At 40.9% G+C, this 22,488-nt stretch overlaps 1 protein-coding gene across 1 annotated transcript in view; it reads left to right on the forward strand.

Annotated features, from left to right (window-relative positions):
• The first annotated feature begins 654 nt into the window (after positions 1-654).
• The window catches only part of HDAC5 (histone deacetylase 5), a 162,386-nt gene continuing 140,552 nt past the window's right edge, over positions 655-22,488 (forward strand). The window contains exon 1 of the mRNA XM_073607767.1: positions 655-1,029. The gene's annotated coding sequence lies outside the window, so the exon portion shown is untranslated. The remainder of the gene's footprint in view (positions 1,030-22,488) is intronic.

Below are 22,488 nucleotides of genomic sequence, written 5' to 3' on the forward strand. Positions count from 1 at the left end.
ATTGTACAATCAGATTGTATGTGGCCACCATAAAGGAGATTGTACAATCAGATTGTATAGTGTGTGGCCACCATAAAGGAGATTGTACAATCAGATTGTATGTATGTGGCCAATATAAAGGAGATTGTACAACCAGATTGTATAGTGTGTGGCCACCATAAAAGAGATTGTACAATCAGATTGTATGTGGCTGATATAAAGGAGATTGTACAATCAGATTGTATGTATGTGGCCAATATAAAGGAGATTGTACAATCAGATTGTATGCATGTGTTGCCGAAATAAAGGAGATTGTACAATCAGATTGTATAGTGTGTGGCCACCATAAAAGAGATTGTACAATCAGATTGTATGTATGTGGCCAATATAAAGGAGATTGTACAATCATGTTTGTGGAACCTTGGCTCATCCTCCGGAGTGTACAGATCTCAATGGGAGGTGTGAAGAAGACGTTGCCGGATGGTCGAGCCTCTGAAAATCCGTCTTAAAGCCCCAGCCTGCTCCGTCGGTGAGATCTGTGTGCAGCCAGCAGCAGCTGGGGGGTGCGGCCCCTTTAAAGGGATGCAGGCTTTTTATCCCAGTGGCCCCGCCCCTCATTTACAAGTCAGGCCCTTCCAGTGACAGGCTATTTTTAGGCCAGGGAATCACGTGATCTGGGAAGGGGGGGGGTGACGTCACTGAATGTTGTTGTTGGTGGAGAGACTACAAGATCGAAAAGGGAGAGACTGCAAGGAAGGCAGAGAGACGGCAGGGAAGGGGAGTGATGGACAGGGATGAGGCTAGACAGCCAGGGGCCCTTCTATGACAGCTTGATGTCTCCGGCTATGGACACTGAGCCAAGACAGACAGAAGAGACAGCCGTCCTCTGACTACAAGAAGAGACATCCCTCTACCCACCAGGAGAAAGACCAGACATCCCCGCTCACCGCTCATTTGGTGGATGAGACCGACCAAGACCAACCCGGAGAGACCCCAAATCCCGAGACGTCTCCTCACCTGAACGCCTCCAACACATCAGCCAGAGCTCAGGTAGCACCTGTTATGCAGTGGATGGGGAACTCGTTCTTCTCTTGTTTGTCGAATGTTTTGGTTTTCTAATATGTTTTATGTCTCTCGTGTTGTCACTCGTGGTTCTTATTCCTAAAATATTTGGTAGAACGAGAGGGGCTTTCTGCAACCAGGGCTTAGCCGGATCCTTAGGACTTTTTACTTCCACTCAAGACCCTTTCTTTTATTCCTTTTTATGCTTTTTATTTTTAGTGATGAGCTTTTCCTTTATAAACGCATGACGGATCATAGAAGCAGAATGATGAATGGTATGCTTTACGTACAAATCAGCAGAATTCAATAAAAATGGAGAATCGGCAGACGTGATATCGAGATGACCCAGTGTGGAAACTGGACCAGATACCACCAGAAATTGTATCTGTTGTATCTGATCGGTTTTCCTTTGAATTTAGGGTTGAAGATGTGATTGAATAGTGATGAATAATGACCGTACGTGTTCAGAGTTCCTTACGATTACATGTAAGTGCATGGGGGTCTTAGTAGGCATGATTGCCAACGAGCAAGATGACCCAGTGCTGGAACTTGAGCAGATACAACCAGAAATTTCTCTCTTGCATCTGATCAGTTTTATTTTCAATTTAGGATTGAAGATATACTGTAGATGAATAAGATGAACCCTGACTGTACGTGTTCAGAGTTCCTTACAATTACATGGGGTCTTAGAAGGCATGGTCACCAACCAGCAAGATAATCCAGTGTGGAAACTTGACCAGATACACAGAAACATGTTTCTGTTGCATCTGATCATTTTTCCTTTTGATTTTGCGATTGAAGATGTGATTGAATAAATATCAACAATGACCGTACGTGTTTATATTTCTGTACAATTACATGTAAGTACATGGGAACTTAGTAGGCATGATCTCCAACCAGCAAGATGACCCAATGTTGAAGCTTGACCAGATACAACAAAACATTTCTCTGTTGCATCTGATTATTTTTCTTTTGAATTTGGGATTGAAGATAGACTGTAGTTGAATAAGAATGAATAATGACTGTACGTGCTCATATATCCTTACAATTACATGTAAGTGCATGGGGGTCTTAGTAGGCATGGCTGTCAACTAGCAAGATGACCCAGTGCTGAAATTTGAGTAGATACTACCAGAAATTGCTCTGTTGCATCTGATGATTTTTCTTTTGAATTTGGGATTGGAGATATGATTGAATAACGATGAATAATGACCGTACGTGTTCAGATTTCATTACAATTACATGTAAGTACATGGGGTCTTAGTGGGCATGATTATCAACCAGCAAGATGACCCAGTGCTGAAACTTGAGCAGATACCACCAGAAATTGTTCTGTTGCATCTGATCATTTTTCTTTTGAATTTGAGATTGAAGATATAGTTGAATAAGGATGAATAATGATAGTACGTGTTCAGATTTAATTACAAATACATGTAAATGCATTGGATCTTAGTAGGCATGATCACCAACCAACGAGATGACCCAGTGCTGGAACTTGAGTAGATACCACCAGAAATTGTTCTGTTGCATCTGATAATTTTTCTTTTGAATTTGGGATTGAAGATGTAGTTGAATAAGGATGAACAATGACTGTACGTGTTCAGATTTTATTACAATTACATGGGATCTTAGTAGGCATGGCTACCAACCAGCAAGATGACCCAGTGCTGAAACTTGACCAGATACAACCTAAAATTGTTCTGTTGCACTTGCATCTGATATTTTTTCTTTTCAGTTTAGGATTGAAGATAGACTGTAGAATGAATAAGGACGAATAATGATTGTATGTGCTCATATAAGTACATGAGGTCTTAGTAGGCATGATCACCAACCAGCAAGATGACGCAGTGCTGAAACTTGAGCAGATACAACCAGAAATTTCTCTGTTGCATCTGATCAGTTTTCTTTTCAATTTGGGATTGAAGATATACTGTAGTTGAATAAGGATGAACCCTGACTGTACATGTTCAGAGTTCCTTACAATTACATGGGGTCTTAGAAGGCATGGTTACCAACCAGCAAAATAACCCAGTTTCGAAACTTGACCAGATACACAGAAAAATGTTTCTGTTGCATCTGATCATTTTTCCTTTTGATTTTGGGATTGAAGATGTGATTGAATAAATATCAACAATGACCGTACGTGTTTATATTTCTGTACAATTACATGTAAGTACATGGGAACTTAGTAGGCATGATCTCCAACCAGCAAGATGACCCAGTGTTGAAGCTTGACCAGATAACAACAAAACATTTCTCTGTTGCATCTGATCATTTTTCTTTTGAATTTGGGATTGAAGATAGACTGTAGTTGAATAAGAATGAATAATGACTGTACGTGCTCATATATCCTTACAATTACATGTAAGTGCATGGGGGTCTTAGTAGGCATGGCTGTCAACTAGCAAGATGACCCAGTGCTGAAATTTGAGTAGATACTACCAGAAATTGCTCTGTTGCATCTGATCATTTTTCTTTTGAATTTGGTATTGAAGATGTGATTGAATAAGGATGAATAATGACCGTACGAGTTCAGATTTCATTACAATTACATGTAAGTACATGGGGTCTTAGTAGGCGTGATCACCTACCAGCAAGATGACCTAGTACTGAAACTTGAGCAGGTACCACCAGAAATTGCTCTGTTGCATCTGATAATTTTTCTTTTGAATTTGAGATTGAAGATGTAGTTGAATAAGGATGAACAATGACTGTACATGTTCAGATTTCATTACAATTACATGTAAATGCATGGGGTCTTAGTAGGTATGATCACCAACCAACAAGATGACCCAGTGCTTGAACTTGAGTAGATACCACCAGAAATTGTTCTGTTGCATCTGATAATTTTTCTTTTGAATTTGGGATTGAAGATGTAGTTGAATAAGGATAAATAATGACTGTAGGTGTTCAGATTTTATTACAATTACATGGGATCTTAGTAGGCATGGCTGTCAACTAGCAAGATGACCCAGTGCTGAAATTTGAGTAGATACTACCAGAAATTGTTCTGTTGCACTTGCATCTGATAATTTTTCTTTTCAGTTTAGGATTGAAGATAGACTGTAGAATGAATAAGGACAAATAATGATTGTATGTGCTCATATAAGTACATGAGGTCTTAGTAGGCATGATCACCAACCAGCAAGATGACGCAGTGCTGAAACTTGAGCAGATACAACCAGAAATTGCTTTGTTGCATCTGATCATTTTTATTTTCAATTTGGGATTGAAGATATACTGTAGTTGAATAAGGATGAACCCTGACTGTACGTGTTTAGAGTTCCTTACAATTACATGGGGTCTTAGTAGGTATGGTTACCAACCAGCAAGATAACCCAGTGTGGAAACTTGACCACAAGTCCACAGAAAAATGTTTCTGTTGCATCTGATCATTTTTCCTTTGATTTTGGGATTGAAGATGTGATTGAATAAATATCAACAATGACCGTACGTGTTTATATTTCTGTACAATTACATGTAAGTACATGGGAACTTAGTAGGCATGATCTCCAACCAGCAAGATGACCCAGTGTTGAAGCTTGACCAGATACAACAAGACATTTCTCTGTTGCATCTGATTATTTTTCTTTTGAATTTGGGATTGAAGATAGTAGACTGTAGTTGAATAAGAATGAATAATGACTGTACGTGCTCATATATCCTTACAATTACATGTAAGTGCATGGGGGTCTTAGTAGGCATGGCTGTCAACTAGAAAGATGACCCAGTGCTGAAATTTGAGTAGATACTACCAGAAATTGCTCTGTTGCGTCTGATCATTTTTCTTTTGAATTTGGGATTCAAGATGTGATTGAATAACGATGAATAATGACCGTACGTGTTCAGATTTCATTACAATTACATGTAAGTACATGGGGTCTTAGTAAGCATGATTACCAACCAGCAAGATGACCTAGTGCTGAAACTTGAGCAGGTACCACCAGAAATTGCTCTGTTGCATCTGATAATTTTTCTTTTGAATTTGAGATTGAAGATGTAGTTGAATAAGGATGAATAATGACCGTACGTGTTCAGATTTCATTACAATTACATGTAAATGCATGGGGTCTTAGTAGGCATGATCACAACCAACAAGATGACCCAGTGCTGGAACTTGAGTAGATACCACCAGAAATTGCTCTGTTGCATCTGATTATTTTTCTTTTGAATTTGGGATTGAAGATGTAGTTGAATAAGGATGAACAATGACTGTAGGTGTTCAGATTTTATTACAATTACATGGGATCTTAGTAGGCATGGCTACCAACCAGCAAGATGACCCAGTTCTGAAACTTGACCAGATACAACCTAAAATTGTTCTGTTGCACTTGCATCTGATAATTTTTCTTTTCAGTTTAGGATTGAAGATAGACTGTAGAATGAATAAGGACGACTAATGATTGTATGTGCTCATATAAGTACATGAGGTCTTAGTAGGCATGATCACCAACCAGCAAGATGACGCAGTGCTGAAACTTGAGCAGATACAACCAGAAATTGCTCTGTTGCATCTGATCAGTTTTATTTTCAATTTAGGATTGAAGATATACTGTAGTTGAATAAGGATGAACCCTGACTGTACGTGTTTAGAGTTCCTTACAATTACATGGGGTCTTAGAAGGCATGGTTACCAACCAGCAAGATAACACAGTGTGGAAACTTGACCAGATACACAGAAACATGTTTCTGTTGCATCTGACCATTTTTCCTTTTGATTTTGGGATTGAAGATGTGATTGAATAAATATCAACAATGACCGTACGTGTTTATATTTCTGTACGATTACATGTAAGTACATGGGAACTTAGTAGGCATGATCTCCAACCAGCAAGATGACCCAGTGTTGAAGCTTGACCAGATAACAACAAAACATTTCTCTGTTGCATCTGATCATTTTTCTTTTGAATTTGGGATTGAAGATAGACTGTAGTTGAATAAGAATGAATAATGACTGTACGTGCTCATATATCCTTACAATTACATGTAAGTGCATGGGGGTCTTAGTAGGCATGGCTGTCAACTAGCAAGATGACCCAGTGCTGAAATTTGAGTGGATACTACCAGAAATTGCTCTGTTGCATCTGATCATTTTTCTTTTGAATTTGGTATTGAAGATATGATTGAATAAGATGAATAATGACCGTACGAGTTCAGATTTCATTACAATTACATGTAAGTACATGGGGTCTTAGTAGGCTTGATTACCAACCAGCAAGATGACAGTGCTGAAACTTGAGCAGATACCACCAGAAATTGTTCTGTTGCATCTGATTATTTTTCTTTTGAATTTGGGATTGAAGATATAGTTGAATAAGGATGAACAATGACAGTACGTGTTCAGATTTCATTACAATTACATGTAAATGCATGGGGTCTTAAAAGGCATGATCACCAACCAACAAGATGACCCAGTGCTGAAACTAGAGCAGATACCACGAGAAATTGCTCTGTTGCATCTGATATTTTTTCTTTTGAATTTGGGATTGAAGATGTAGTTGAATAAGGATGAACAATGACTGTACGTGTTCAGATTTTATTACAATTACATGGGATCTTAGTAGGCATGGCTACCAACCAGCAAGATGACCCAGTGCTGAATCTTGACCAGATACAACCTGAAATTGTTCTGTTGCACTTGCATCTGATAATTTTTCTTTTCAATTTTTAGGATTGAAGATACAGTAGACTGTAGAATGAGTAAGGAAGAATAATGATTGTATGTGCCCATATAAGTACATGAGGTCTTAGTAGGCATGATCACCAACCAGCAAGATGACCCAGTGCTGAAACTTGAGCAGATACAACCAGAAATTGCTCTGTTGAATCTGATCATTTTTATTTTCAATTTGGGATTGAAGATATACTGAAGTTGAATAATAATGAACAATAACGGTACATGTTCAGAGTTCCTTAGAATTACATGGGGTCTTAGTAGGTATGGTTACCAACTAGCAGGATAACCCAGTGTGGAAACTTGACCAGCTACACCAATAACCGTTTCTGTTGCATCTGATCATTTTTCCTTTGATTTTGGAATTGAAGAGATGATTGAATAAATATCAACAATGACCGTACATGTTCGGATTTCTGTACAATTACATGTAAATACATGAGATCTTAGTAGGCATGATTACCAACCAGCAACATGACCCAGTGCTGAAACTTGACCAGATACAACCAGAAATTGTTCTGTTGCATCTGATCATTTTTCTTTTCAATTTGAGATTGAAGATGTAGTTGAATACGGATGAATAATGACTGTACTTGTTCAGATTTCCTTACAATTACATATAAGTGCATGGGGTCTTATTAGGCATGGCTACCAACCAGCAAAATGACTCTGAAACTTGACCAGATACCACGGCAAATGTTTCTGTTGCATCTGATCATTTCTCCTTTGATTTTGGGATTAATGATGTGATTAAATACATATCAATACTGACCGTACATGTTAAGCTTTCCATACAAATACATGTAAGGACATGGGATCTTAAAAACCAGCAAGATGACCCAGTGCTGAAACTTGACCGGATACAACCAGAAATTTCTCTGTTGCATCTGATCATTTTTCAATTCAAATTTAAGATCAAATTTTCTTTTGAATTTGGGATTGAAGTTATACCATAGCTGAATAAGGATTAATACAGTGCCTTGAAAAAGTATTCATACATTTCCACATTTTGTCATGTTACAACCAAAAACATAAATATATTTCATTGGTATTTTATGTGATAGAACAACACAAAGTGACATATATTTGTGAAGTGGAAGGAAAATGATAAATGGTTTTCAATTTTTTTTTTTAAATAAATATCTGAAAATTGTCGTGTGCATTTGTATTCAGCCCCCCTGAGTCAATACTTTGTAGAACAACCTTTCGCTGCAATTACAGCTGCAAGTCTTTTTGGGGATGTCTCTATCAGCTTTGCACATCTAGAGAGTGACATTTTTGCCCGTTCTTCTTTGCAAAACAGCTCAAGCTCTGTCAGATTAATGGAGAGCGTCTTTGAACAGCAATTTTCAAAACTTGACACAGATTTTCATTTGGATTTAGGTCTGGACTTTGACTTGGCCATTCTAACACATGAATATGCTTTGATCTAAACCATTCCATTGTAGCTCTGGCTGTATGTTTAGGGTCGTTATCCTGCTAGAAAGTGAACCTCTGCCACAGTCTTAAGTCTTTTGCAGACTCTAATGCCCTGTACACACGATTGGACATTGAACGGACATTCCGACAACAAAATCCATCAGATCTTTTCCAATAATGATGCTGTTTGGGCTGTTTGTGCACTAAGGTTCTCTGAAAAACCTCTAAGGACTTCAGAGAACAGCTGTATTTATACTGAGCTTAAATTACACACAGGTAGACTCTATTTACTAATTAGGTGACTTCTGAAGGCATTTGGTTCCACTAGATCTTAGTTAGGGGTGCCAGAGTAAAGGGGCTGAATACAAATGCACACCACACTTTTCAGATTTTTTTTGTAAAAAAAAATTGAAAACCCTTTAACATTTTCCTTCCATTTCACAATTATGTGCCACTTTGTGTTGGTCTATCATATAAAATCCCATTAAAATACATTTATGTTTTTGGTTGTAACATGACAAAATGTGGAAAATTTCCAGGGCTATGAATATTTTTTCAAGGCACTGTAATGACCGTAAGCCTTTAGATTTCCATACAATTACATATAAGTGCATGGGGTCTTATTAGGCACGACTACCAACCAGCAAGATGACTCTGTGCTGAAACTTGATCAGATACCACCAGAAATTGTTCTATTGCATCTAATCGTGTTCTTTTTAATTTGTGATTGAAAATATGATTGAATAAGGATGAATGATGACCATACGTGTTCAGTGTTACTTACAATTACATGGGGTCTTAGTAGACATGGCTACCAATTAGCAGGATGACCCAGTGCTGAAACTTGGCCAGATACATCAAAACAGTTTTCTGTTGCATTCAATCATTTTTTTTATTTTTTTGATTGAAGATATGATTAAATGAATATCACAAATAACCGTACATGCTCAGATTTCTGTAAAATTGCATGTAAGTGCATGGGATCTTAAATACATATAAGTGCATGGGGTCTTAGTAGGCATGATTAACAACCAGCAAGATGACCCAGTGCTGAAACTTGACCGGATGCACCAAAAAAATTTCTGTTGCATTCAATCATTTTTTCCTTTACTTTTGGGATTGAGGATGTGAATAAATATCAAACATGACTGTATGTGTTCAGATAACCATACAATTACATGGGATCTTAGTAGGCATGATTACCAATCAGAAATATAACCCAGTGCTGTAACTGTAATGTCTGCCCTCATGTTGTAAAGCGCTGCGCAAACTGTTGGCGCTATATAAAACCCATATAATAATAATATAATAATAATAATAATACGACCTGAAATTGTTCTGCTGTATCTATCTGATTGTTGTTTTTTTTTTAAATTGGGTTTGAAGATATAGTTGAATAAGGATGAATAATGACTGTATGTGTTCATATTTCTGTACAATTACAGTGCATGGGGCCTTAGTAGGCATGGCTGCAAACTAGCAAGTGCTTAAGCTTGACCAGATACAACCTGAAATTGTTCTCTTGCATCCGATCATTTTTCCTTTTCGATTTGTGATTGAAGATATAGTTGAATAGGGATAAATATTGACCATGCGTGTTCATATTTCCCTATAAGCACATGGGATGTTAGCAGGCATAATTACCAACCAGAAAGATGACCCAAGTCTTAGCATGGCTACCTGACCCAGCAGGAAGTTGGTATGGCTACCAACCAGCAAGATAAGCCAGTGCTGAAACTTGACCAGATACAACCTGAAATTGTTCTGTTGCATCTGATCTTTTTCTTTTTAAATTGTGATTGAAGATATGATTGAATACGAATAAATATTGAACGTATGTGTCCAGATTTCCTTATAATTACCTATAAGTACATGGGGTCTTAGCAGGCATAATTACCAATCAGCAAGATGACCCAGCTCTGAAACTTGCCCAAAAATAAGCATGCCTATTTAGATTTCCCTACAATTACATACAGTATATGTGCATGGGATCTTAGTAGGCATAGCTACCAACCAGCAAGTTCACCCAGCAGGAAGTAGGCATGGCTACCAACCAGCAAGATGGCCCAGTGTTGTATCTTGACTAGATACAACAAAAATGTTATTGTTGCCTATCATTGTTTTCCCTTTGAAATTACGATTGAAGATATGATTGAATAAAAATGAATAATTTCAGATTTCCTTATAACACATAGGTAAATGGGATCTTAGTAGACATGGCTTCCAACCAGAAAGATGGCCCAGTGTTGAAACTTGAACAGATACAGCAAACCATTGTTCTGTTGCATCTGATCATTTTTCTTTTGAATGTGGAACTGAATGTATGATTTCCTTTAAATTAGAACAATAGTATTTAGTCATTAGTAACTAAGTAACTAAGCAACTTCCCTAAACTACAAACCTTGCTAGAAGGCATGCATGAATTGGGATAAAATCTTAGGAACAAAGAACATGGAGGAGAGATGGGTTTGCTTTAAGAGCATATTAAATAAGGGCATTAACCAATGCATCCCATTGGCTAATAAATTTAAAAGAGCGAACAAAACTCCTGTATGGCTTAACTCTAATGTAAAAATGCATATACAGTAAAAGCAAAGGAAAAGGCCTTAAAAAAATATAAGGTTGAGGGATCATCATCAGCATTCAGACTTTATAAAGAATGCAACAAAAAATGGAAGGGTGCAATTAGATAAGATAGAACACGAAAGACACATAGTGGAGGAGAGCGAAAAAAAAATCCCAAGAAATTCTTTAAGTATGTAAATATTAAAAAAGGGAGGACAGACCATATTGGCCCCATAAAGAATGAGGAAGGACATCTGGTTACAAAGGATGGGGAGATGGCGAAGGTATTGAATTTATTCTTCTCAGTCTTCACTAGGGAATCGGGGGGCTTCAGTAACCAAAATTGCAGTGTTTATCCTTATGACACATCACAGGAAGCACCTCCATGGTTAACAGAGGACAGAATTAAAATTAGACTTGGGAAACTTAACATTAATAAATCACCGGGACCAGATGGCTTGCATCCGAGAGTACTTAAGGAACTCAGTCAAGTAATTGCCAGACCTTTGTTCCTAAATTTTACTGACAGACTACTGACTGGAATGGTACCAGGAGAATGGAGAAAAGCCAATGTAGCACCAGTATATTTAAAAAGGGCCCAAAATACATCCCTGGGAATTACAGACCAGTTAGCCTAACATCAATAGTATGCTTGGAGGGGATGGTAAGGGACTATATACAAGATTTTAGTAATGAGAATGGTATCATTAGCAGTAATCAGCATGGATTCATGAAGAATCGTTCTTGCCAAACCAATCTATTAATCTTCTATGAGGAGGTGAGTTGCTATCTAGATAAAGGAAGGCCCGTAGACCTGGTGTATATGGATTTTGCAAAAGCATTTGACACAGTTCCCCATAAACGTTTACTGTACAAAATAAGGTCCATTGGCATGGTCCATAGGGTGAGTACATGGATTGAAAACTGGCTACAAGGGCGAGTTCAGAGGGTGGTGATAAATGGGGAGTACTCGGAATGGTCAGGGGTGGGTAGTGGGGTTCCCCAGTGTTCTGTGCTGGGACTAATCCTATTTATTTTGTTCATAAATGACCTGGAGGATGGGGTAAACAGTTCAATCTCTGTATTTGCGGACAATCCTAAGCTAAGCGGGGCAATAACTTTTCCGCAGGATGTGGAAACCTTGCAAAAAGATCTGAACAAATTAATGGGGTGGGCACCTACATGGCAAATGAGGTTTAATGTAGAAAAATGTAAAATAATGCATTTGGGTGGAAAAAATTTGAATGCAATCTATACACTGGGGGGGAACCTCTGGGGCAATCAAGGATGGAAAAGGACCTGGGGGTCCTAGCAGATGATGAGGCTCAGTAATGGCATGCAATGCCAAGCTGCTAACAAAGCAAACAGAATATTGGCATGCATTAAAAAGGGGATTAACTCCAGAGATAAAATGATAATTCTCCCGCTCTACAAGACTCTGGTCCAGCCGAACCTAGAGTATGCTGTTCAGTTCTGGGCATCAGTCCTCAGGAAGAGTGTACTGGAAATGGAGCGAGTATAAAGAATGGCAACAAAGCTAATAAAGGGTCTGGAGGATATTAGTTATGAGGAAAGGTTGCGAGCAGTGAACTTATTGTCTTTGAAGAAGAGACGCTTGAGAGGGGATATGATTTCAATTCATAAATACCGTACTGGTGACCCCACAATAGGGATAGAACTTTTTCGCGGAAGGGAGTTTAACAAGACATGTGGCCACTCATTAAAATTAGAAGTAAACTTAACTTAACTCTTTAACTACGTAGAGGGTTCTTTACTGTAAGAGCGGCAAGGATGTGGAATTCCCTTCCACAGGCGGTGGTCTCAGCGGGGAGGATCGATAATTTCAAAAAACTATTAGATAAGCACCTGAACAACCACAACATACAGAGATATACAATGTAATAATGACATATAATCACACACATAGGTTGGACTTGTGTCTTTTTTCAACCTCACCTACTATGTAACTACTGCTACTGATATTAGTAATTCCAGATTTCTTTACAATAACACATAGGTAAATGGGGTCTTAGTAGACAAGGCTACCAACCAGCAAGATTGCTTGTGTTGGAACTTGACCAGATACAACACAGAATGTATCTGTTGCATCTGATCACCTTTCATTTGAATTTGGGATTGAAGATATGTTGCATACTTATCAAAAATGACTGTATGTGTACTGTACAATTACATGGAAACCTAGTAGGCATGGTCACCAACCAGCAAGATGACCCAGTGTTGAAACTTGGCCAGATGCTACAAAACATTTTTCTGATGCATTCAATCATTTTTCCTTTGATTTTGGGATTGACTAAGTATCAGAAATTACCATATGCATTCATATTACATGTAAGTACATGGGATCTTAGTAGGCATGATAACCAACCCGAAAGATTACCCAGTGCTAAAACTTGACCAGATCCAAAAAAAAAATGGTTCTGTTGCATCTGATCTTTTGAATTTAAGATTGAGGATATGATTGAATAAATATAAATCATGACTGCAGGTGTTCAGATTTCCATACATATAATCTCAAAGGGAAATTGTTATGACACAGACACACGTAAAGCGGTATTCCGCCCCCAGCTGCAGCTACACATACTGCAGCTGCTGGCTTTTAATAATAGAACACTTACCTGTCTTGGAGTCCAGTGATGTCTGCACCGCAGCTGATGTTTCCATCAGTTGTCAGGTGCATGCTGCCACCATTGCGGGTAAGGGAACCCGGCAGCGTAGCCTTACGGCTTCACACCGGGAACCCTACTGAGCATGCGCAAGGCTCCGCTCCTCTCTCCTACTGGCCCGGCGGCAGGAGGAGGGAGCCGAGCGGTGACATCATGGGCCGCAGCCCGGACTCCCAGACGTGGGAACAGGATACCTGTCAAAGACAGGCATCCGCTCCCCCCCGAAAGGTGCCAAATGCGGCACCTGAGGGGGGGTGGAGATAAATCAGCGGAAGTTCCACTTTTGGGTGGAACTCCACTTTAACAAGGACAACACAAGATCACAATAGAACATAAAACAAGATACAAAAACACAACAAAAATACCAATAACAGCCATTAGCACAAAATAAACAAAATTAAAACTACACCACAAATAAAACATCCATACAATTAAAATACAACATAGAATAAATAACACAGATTAAAATCACAGACAATCAAACTACCAAATACAAATAATATACCACTTTCTCTAACACCACCCCAAATAATAACCAACACAATACCAACATACTATAAAAATAACACAAAATCCTGATCATAAACCAGAATTAAATTTTCACCTCCAGCCCTCACAGAAAAGAATTATATATCTTGATCGCCACAGGCAGCCAGCGTGGAGTGGGTGGGAGGAGTTGTACAATATTGAACGTAACTTGAACATTCTCCTTTCCAACACTGTTGTAAAAGACTCCAATTTCAATCCAACAACATCACTGGCCTTGCGAATCAGTTTGTTGAGTCTTTTGGTGTCGGACACCCTAAGCCTGCTTCCCCAGCATGCCACTGCATACAGGAGAGCGCTGGCCACCACAGACTCATAAAACATCTTTAGCATTGTCCGGCAGATGTTAAAGGATCTCAGTCTCCTCAAAAAGTAGAGGTGGCTCTGGCCCTTCCTATAGAGCACCTCGGTGTTCTTGCTCCAATCCAGCTTATTATCTAATCTAATCGCCTTGAGGCGATTCAGTTCGCATTTGCAGCGCTTTATAAATCATTCATTCATTCATTCATTCATCTATGTGCACTTCCAGATACTTGTAGCTCTCTACTACCTCCACATCCACTCCTTGGATGGAGATTGGGGTCATTGGTGGCTTCTTCTTTCTCAAATCCACAACCAGCTCCTTTATCTTTGTCACATTTAGATATCGATGTTTAACCTCACACCATGTGACAAAGTTCTCCACCACAGTCCTATACTTAGTCTCTTCATTAGTCTCTTCAGGGTCTAAACATTTACTAACCATGGGTCGTAACTGATATAAAACAAGTCTCTCCAAGGTCTTCATGATGTGGGAGGTCAAAGCCACTGGCCTTTAATCCTTGAAGCCACAGATTTGCAAGACTAGAGATGGCCTTGTGTGAGTTGGTTGGTTTAGATCAGGAGTCTCCAAACTGCAGCATGTGGGCCTTTGCTTGCTTTTATTTGATCCTTGGAGCACTACCCCTTCCACTGATACGGGGCACTACCCCTTCCACTGATATGGGACATTACCCCTTCCACTGATATGGGACATTACCCTTTCCACTGATATGGGGCACTATTCCTCCCACTGACACCAACAATTGGCAGGGGGGGTATCGTTCCTCCCACTGATACCAAAGATGGGGAACTAATTCTCCCACTGACCCCCATTATGGGGCACTATTCCTTCCACTGACAACAGTGATGGGACACTCTTCCTCCCACTGACACCAAGCCTATGGCATTGTTTATTATTATCGCTGCCGGGGCATTTTCTACTCCCACTGGCCACAGTCCAGCCCCCTAAAGTTTAAAGGGCAGTAAACTGGTCCTTTGTTTCCAAAGTTCAGAGACTCTTTGTACAGTGGTGTCGCTATGGGAGTGCGGACCGTGCCCGGGTGACACCCATTAGAGGGGGATACCGGGCCTAGACTGGCCTTGCTAGTTCCTTGACAGTAATTAACAGGATTACTATTGCCTTTATATGTAGTGTTATATGGGGGTTATATTGTGACAGCATGTTTTACCGCACCAGGTGACACCAACCCTAGTGACACCGCGGCTCATGGTTCATGGTGGATTTTAGTTTAATAGATGTTGGACCTACATAAATATCAATTGGTTTGGAGAATATGAATATGAATGTATAGTTTAAATACGAAGCAGCAGTATACCACTTTTATATGTTAAGGAGGTGTAAATGAGTTTGTTATCATGAATATCAATGAAAGTGGTTATTAACCCTCAGACATGAAATATGAACAAAGCATATCCCTCTATAGTGTGTTCTTGTCTCATTTAAAAGCACTAAGTGTCATTTCTGTCTGTTACCTTGTTCCTCTGCTATCAGTATAAATCACTACTGACAATATTTCCTGATACCAAGAACAAAATGGTGACAGGAGAGACCTCCAGCTGATTGACAGCCTCAGCTCTGTTCCTGTGTTCTGTGTGGAGTGGGGTGTGTCTTTTTCCTCCAATCAGCTCTCAGAGCTCTTCTCACTGAACTCTGAAGAGTGTAACTTCAGCTCTCCGCCCCCTTTTTTTCTGACAGCTCAGACAAGCTTAAACATTCAGCACTGTGAATGGATGTAGAGAAAAGAAGGCTGCAGATAATTAGGTACAACTTATGTAGGAGGATTTATTTAATCTCTGTGTATCACTGGAGGGTAGTCCCTTCACTGGGTATATGTAAGCGGTTTACAACCACTTTAAAGTAGAACTATAGATTAAGCTAGCATATGTATGGAAGAAGTAATGTTGATAACTGAGCCAATGTTCCTGTAACTAGTCCTAGTGATATGACCATGGTTGGTGACCTCCATTCTATGATATCATTCCTTTCCTTAACAAAATGAATTACTCCTTGGGTAATATTCCATTTTACCCCCAAAGCATAGGTCATCGCTAACAATTTTTCCTAATCGTTGCCTTTTGGTCTTTTAGATATATACCAATGAATGCATTTTGCTAAATAAAAAATACCTGTTGGTCCTGCTAGAAATCTTGTGAGCAGAAAATGTTCTTGCCCTGTTCTGCACTCTTATCGGTTACAGAAGAGGAGATGGGGAGGTGTTCTGTAGTCCTAAAATACTTCCTGTCCTAAGGTAAGGAGTGAATTACTGGCAGGATCATCAGGTAAAAAAAAAAAAGAAGCTTGAAAAGAAAACTAATGCAGCCACCAAACCTGAGGACTGACAAGATGCAATATATTATATACAGTAGATTGTATAGATATCCAGGCAAATAGCGTTCTTGGGAGGTCAGCAAGGCTGCCTCTGTATTTCCAAACTACAAGCATGCTTTATTACTGCAAGTGCCACTAAAATAGCTGAAGGTATCATTTATCAATATAGCATTCAGGAACCTACCTAATCTGCTGTTTATGGTAGACTCTTGACATTCACACTTCTTTTTTAGATGAGCCATTAATCATGACAAGGAAGCTTATCTAGTCAGTAGGAGCTAGTGTCATCCCATGGGTACAACTCACAAATTGTCTCATGCCTCACTAGGTCTCAAAGCATAGATAAGAAAATGAGGTAAGCCTGAAAAATGCTGGTTTGCATGGGGGTCTTTTATTAACATTTGTTGGAGCTTGGTGAGATACATTGTGATCATTATTTAGGTTTCTTGTCATTGATCTGCTTCTTATCATCATAGACCAAGCACACTTTGGTTCTGTGGAACCTCCTCTTCATTTTTGCTGGATGATAGAAGTTTCTTAGGTTTCCTCACTTGGTGGGGGTGATCCTGGACCCAGAAGTGCTTTGTGTAGGACTTTGATCTTAAGCAACATGGTACGAACTTCCATATGCCTTGATTGGTGGGACTTTAATCTAAAGCAGCCACTCTCAACCAGGATTCTGTGGAGCCCTAGGGTTCCTTCAGAGGTTTCCAGAGGTTTTATCAGTTGGTGGGAGTAATCTGGGACCCAGAATTTTCTGTGTAGGACTTTAATCTAAAGCAACGTGGTGAAAACTTCCAAACGCCTTGTTTGGTAGGACTTTAATGTAAAGCAGCCACTCTCAACCAGGATTCTGTGGAACCCTAGGGTTCCTCCAGAGATTGCCAGAGGTTTCATCAGTTAGTAGGGGTAATCTGGGACCCAGAATTCTTTGTGTAGGACTTTAATCGAAAGCAACATGGTGAGAACTTCCACACACCTTGTTTGTTAGGACTTAATGTAAAGCAGCCACTCTTAACCAGGATTCTGTAGTACCCTAGGGTTCCTCTAGGGGTTTATAGGAGTTCCTTAAGGTGTGGATGATCGACCCCCCATCTGGTGGTGTCTGCATTCTTCTGGTTCTAATGCCACTTGGCCAAGCCAGCTAGATGACATCAATCAACTTTTTGAGTTGCTGATAGTTTGGTCCTATCCCCCCCCCCCCCTCAATGCACACACAGCCAGGCACACAGCATTTTTGGCACTCTTCCTCTAGCTCAAAAGATCAGTCTAGGGCAGGGGTCTCCAAACTTTCTAAATAAAGGGCCAGGTTAATATCCTTCACACTTTAGAGGGGCCAGACTGTGGCCAGTAGCAATGCCCCACCCTTGGTGCCAGTGAAAGGAGTAGCTCCCCGTCATTAGTGTCAGTGAGAGTAATAGCGCCCCATAATTGGTGTCAGTGAGAGGAATAGCGCCCCATCATTGGTGTCAGTGAGAGGAATAGTGCCCCATCATTGGTGTAAGTGGGAGGAATAGTGCCCCATCATTGGTATCAGTGGGTGAAATAGTGCCCCATCATTGGTGTAAGTGGGAGCAATAGTGGCCCATCATTGGTGTCAGTGGAAGGAATGGTTCCCCATCATCTGTGTTAATGGGAGGGTTAGTGCCCCATTATTGGTGTCAGTGGGAGGAATAGTGCCCCATCTGTGGTGTCAGTGACAGGAATTGTGCCCCACTGTTAATGTCAGTGGGAGGAACAGTGCCCCAAGGGTCGGATATAGGCAAACAAAGGGTTGCATCTGGCCCCTGGGCCACAGTTTGGAGACCACAGATCTAGGGGTTTCTTTATTGGTTTTTTATTTGAACAGTAACTTGGATAGGGATAGGGAGTGTGGGATACCCTGAAACTTCAGAACTGAACAACTTGAGGACGGCTTGGCTTCTGGCTGCTTTTTACTAATTTCAAGCTGTATATCACCTGGCTGTCTTGCAAAACTGCTGGCTGTACTGGGCAAACCTCCAGCAATATTGCACTGCTCCTGGCTGATTTGCACAACTCCTCTGAAAAGAGTGGTCAGTTACTTACTCAGACCCAGAATGGCTGGACTTCCTCCCTCCAACTCCCTTCAGGCTCAGATCAGTCTCTGAACAAGGTTTTTTGGTAGACCCCCAGCTAAGCCTAGCTGGGACCTCAAAGTCTCTGGCTTCTCAAGCTTTCTCTGCCCCAAGGACAGAGCCCCATGCACAGGGGTCTCCTCCTGCAGGGCTGGACCCAGAAACTGCTTTTATGCTGCCAGGCCTCAGACTGCTTGTAGGCTCTCCCTCCACTTTCTGGGCACACCTCCCCAGGGATTGGTTGTGGTCCCATAAATTTTCAGGCTGCCTATCCTTCTCTCTTTTCTAGAAGACAGGGGTGACTAGCAGAATGGCAACCTGTGAAACACTGAACGGCCCATGCGTTCAACCCCTGCTCCCCTGTTTACAGAGGAGCCAAACTAAATTTACTTAGCAGCCTACTCTGAACTAGGAGGATACTACATTTAAAAGGCAAATTTAAGGCAGATATAAAGAATTTAATAGAGATCTTCAATCAATAATGCATCATTTAGTGCATTTTATTGCATGTGGGCCATATGTGTATTTGACCAGGTACCAGTCTATACTGAATTATGAGAGGGTAAGGAAGAAGCAGCACAAGTAGCCAATCAGTGCAAGGAACATGCTGATGGTAGAAAAGAGCAGAGTGACAGTGAGGTGAGCTTATTAGTGTGCTGCTTCTCCTTTCACTGTCCAGTCATGGTGGGGCGGAGAACTGTAAGTGAACATGAAACTGCAGCAAAGAAAGCTCTGGTCCCCTCCCCTGCAAAAAGGGCTGTGCTGTGGGGCAGAGCTGTGTAAATCTCAGGACTAGATGGCTAGAAATACATTTAGCAAGGTCCCAGGTCTCCTTCGGTCTAATGAGAACCTCTAGGGCCCAAGATAGTTGACATCCTTCTGTATATGGTGGGTTGTGAGGCATAGTGGGTGCAAAGCAGTTAGATTCATTGGGCGCCAGACACTTCTTGAATGCAAAAGAGATTATATTTCTCTTAATAGAACTTTAGGAGAGAGGGTTAGGGCCAGGACACCCTTAGGAAGAAGCAAGAATAATTGGCAGACTCTGAGACTTCAACAGGAGGACAGCCATGCAAGGAAAGGCATCCAGCAAGACACCACATCTGCATGTGTAGGAATGCTGTCTCCTATGGCAACAGTCTTTAACAGTTCCTAACACAAAGTGTAACAGTTCCTTCACTTCCACTACAATCACTTATGTAGTTCTTCAGCCCACTGAGCTCCCAGTCTCTCACTAGACTAGTTGATTCACTGCCACTGAATCCCTTGAGCTCCTCCAATCTTCACTGTAGTATCTTCCTCAAGCGTCACCCCCGCTGCTCTGCTGGGTCCCTAGCTTGGCACTCAAGATACTTCTCAAGCTTCACCCCACTGGCCTGCACAGTCCCTGGCTTGACACACAAGACTGCTCTGCAAGCGTCACCTCCACTGGCTGGGTCCCTGGTTTGATACCCACTGAAGTTTCCAGATTCTTCACCGTCCTCGGTTGGTGAGAATACTGCACCGGTACTTGCTTCAGCTACTCACTGCAGTCTCTGGTAATAAGGTGGTTGGTCCCTTAGTGGCGACAGCTTCCCCTCTACCTCCGACCATGACAGGTTCTCTGGCTGGCAGAACCGTCACTTCTGGTTGGACTGCAAGCCGCAATCCCAACCCTGCGCTGCTCTCTTGCTTCTGCATAGGCCCTCAGACAGCCTAGCAGACAGATGTGCCCGGGATAGGCCCAATCTCCAGCCTAGCAGCCCGGGCAATACGACACACATCCACCCAGACAGCCATCCAGGTGGCACAGAACACTGATCACCTGACTCCACCCAAATATATAGGTTCTCCCAGCAGGCCGAGGGATCCAAGAAAACCCCTGCCCATTGGTTGAGACACCCCATATACCCATAATCTGACCTTGCATTGCCCTTCTCGTATCTAATGCCACCAAGTACCTGGCCACCTAGTGGCAGAAGAGAAAAGTGCAGCAGTGCCAGAGTTAGGGAGAAATCAAATGATCCCTAACAATTAGCCAAGGTAGCTACCCCTGGCAGGTAAATTTAGGAGCAACCCTGCCTAAACTCCAGGGTGCTACATACAAATCCTTGGGCAAGTAACCCATTTTTCATCTTCATTTGTATAATTAGCTGTGTTCAGATTTCAAGGAAGCCTCTGCTATGGAAGCTGTCATGTCCAACCTCCTTCTTACAATGCTAGCTACGTTTGTTAAAGTACATTTTACTCTGGTCACTGACCTGGAACAAGCATGTAGGCTAGAAATTAAGAGAGCCAGAGCTCCTAATCTGAAGAGTGAAGCCATTGGGAGGCCAGCACAGTGGCCTCCATCCTCCCTCGGCACAGGCTTACATCTTGTGTATGGTGACCCCATTTTGTGCCTTGTTCAAGATTACGGGATAATCTTTATTGAAATTCTGAGAAGGTGTGCTTGTGTTGCACGGGAGTTTAATTCGGCAGCAATGTTCTCCTTTTCAGGGAATTATACTTCTGCCTGAATAGGCCTGTTAGTATTGCAGCGATAATCATATGCAAATGTCTAGTTGGGGAAAATTCGAGAGTCAGTTATTGTTAGAAAAATCATTTTGCTGCTCAAGGTGCACCTGTGACCTGCACAGATCCGGCAGACATTTCGAGTTTGCTCAGATTCACTAACAACTTGTATGGCAAATCATCAGTGGTCATCGGGAGTAGCCAATCAGAAATTATCTTCCATTACCCCGATGGCATGGAATAGGAAAGCTGATTTATGATTGGTTGTTATAGATTACTGCATATCATTACTGTTGGCACACTGTTCAATAAGCTTACTTGTTTAAGTACTGCAGTTCTACAAGCTCTGATAACATGAAATAAAATGTTTTTATATAAAAATATCAGCTATTGCTTTTCCTATATCTCAGGTTCAACAGTGTTTATCAGAACTGTATAATCCATAAAGCAACCTAGGCAGGACCCAAGTTAACCAGTTGATGTCGGGAGGGCCCAGACACAGCGTGTCAGACAGGGGAAGAGGGGGTATTGGGGCAAAGCTTAGCCCCCCGTAATGCCCTTATCCTTTTCTGATGCTGTTACATGAAAAGTGGACCAAAAATGGAGATGGTGCCTATTGTGGGACATTATTTCTCCTGTGAACCAGATAGGTTGTTATTGGTTTTTGCTCCTTTTTCTGAACTAATGTTTATGATTCGACCCCTAACATCAGAAAAGATCTGTTGGAGTGATGCAAGCTTGACAGAAAACAACCAGATATAATATTGATGGGAGAATTATATGGATGATGTCATTACAGTTACAAGAGGCAAAGAGATGATGTCATGGGGGTTGTAGCAGATGTATGAATTATGTCATAAGGGTTACCAGAGATGAATGGACATTGAGCCATGGGATGATATCATTAGGATAATAGAAGAAGCATGGATGATGTCACTAGAGCTACAGGAGATGTATGGGTGATGTCATAAGGGTTACCAGTGATGTACAGACAGTGAGCCATGGGATGCTATCAATAGGACAATAGAAGAAGTATGGGTGATGTCACTAGAGTTACAGAAGCTGTATGGGTGATGTCATATTGAGCCATGGGATGATTTTATTAGGACACTAGAAGTATGGATGATGTCACTAGAGTTACAGGACATGTATGAATGATGTCATAAGGGTTACCAGAGATGTATAGACATTGAGCCATGGGAAAATATCATTAGGTCAATAAAAGGTCTATGAATTATGTCACTAATGTTACAGGGCATGGAGGGGTGATGTCAGTAATTTGGAAAACTTTTAAATTATGCCACTGGAGTTACAGGAGAT

This window comes from Aquarana catesbeiana, linkage group LG12, assembly GCF_042186555.1.
Source record: "Aquarana catesbeiana isolate 2022-GZ linkage group LG12, ASM4218655v1, whole genome shotgun sequence".
In the NCBI taxonomy this organism is placed as follows: Eukaryota; Metazoa; Chordata; class Amphibia; order Anura; family Ranidae; genus Aquarana; species Aquarana catesbeiana.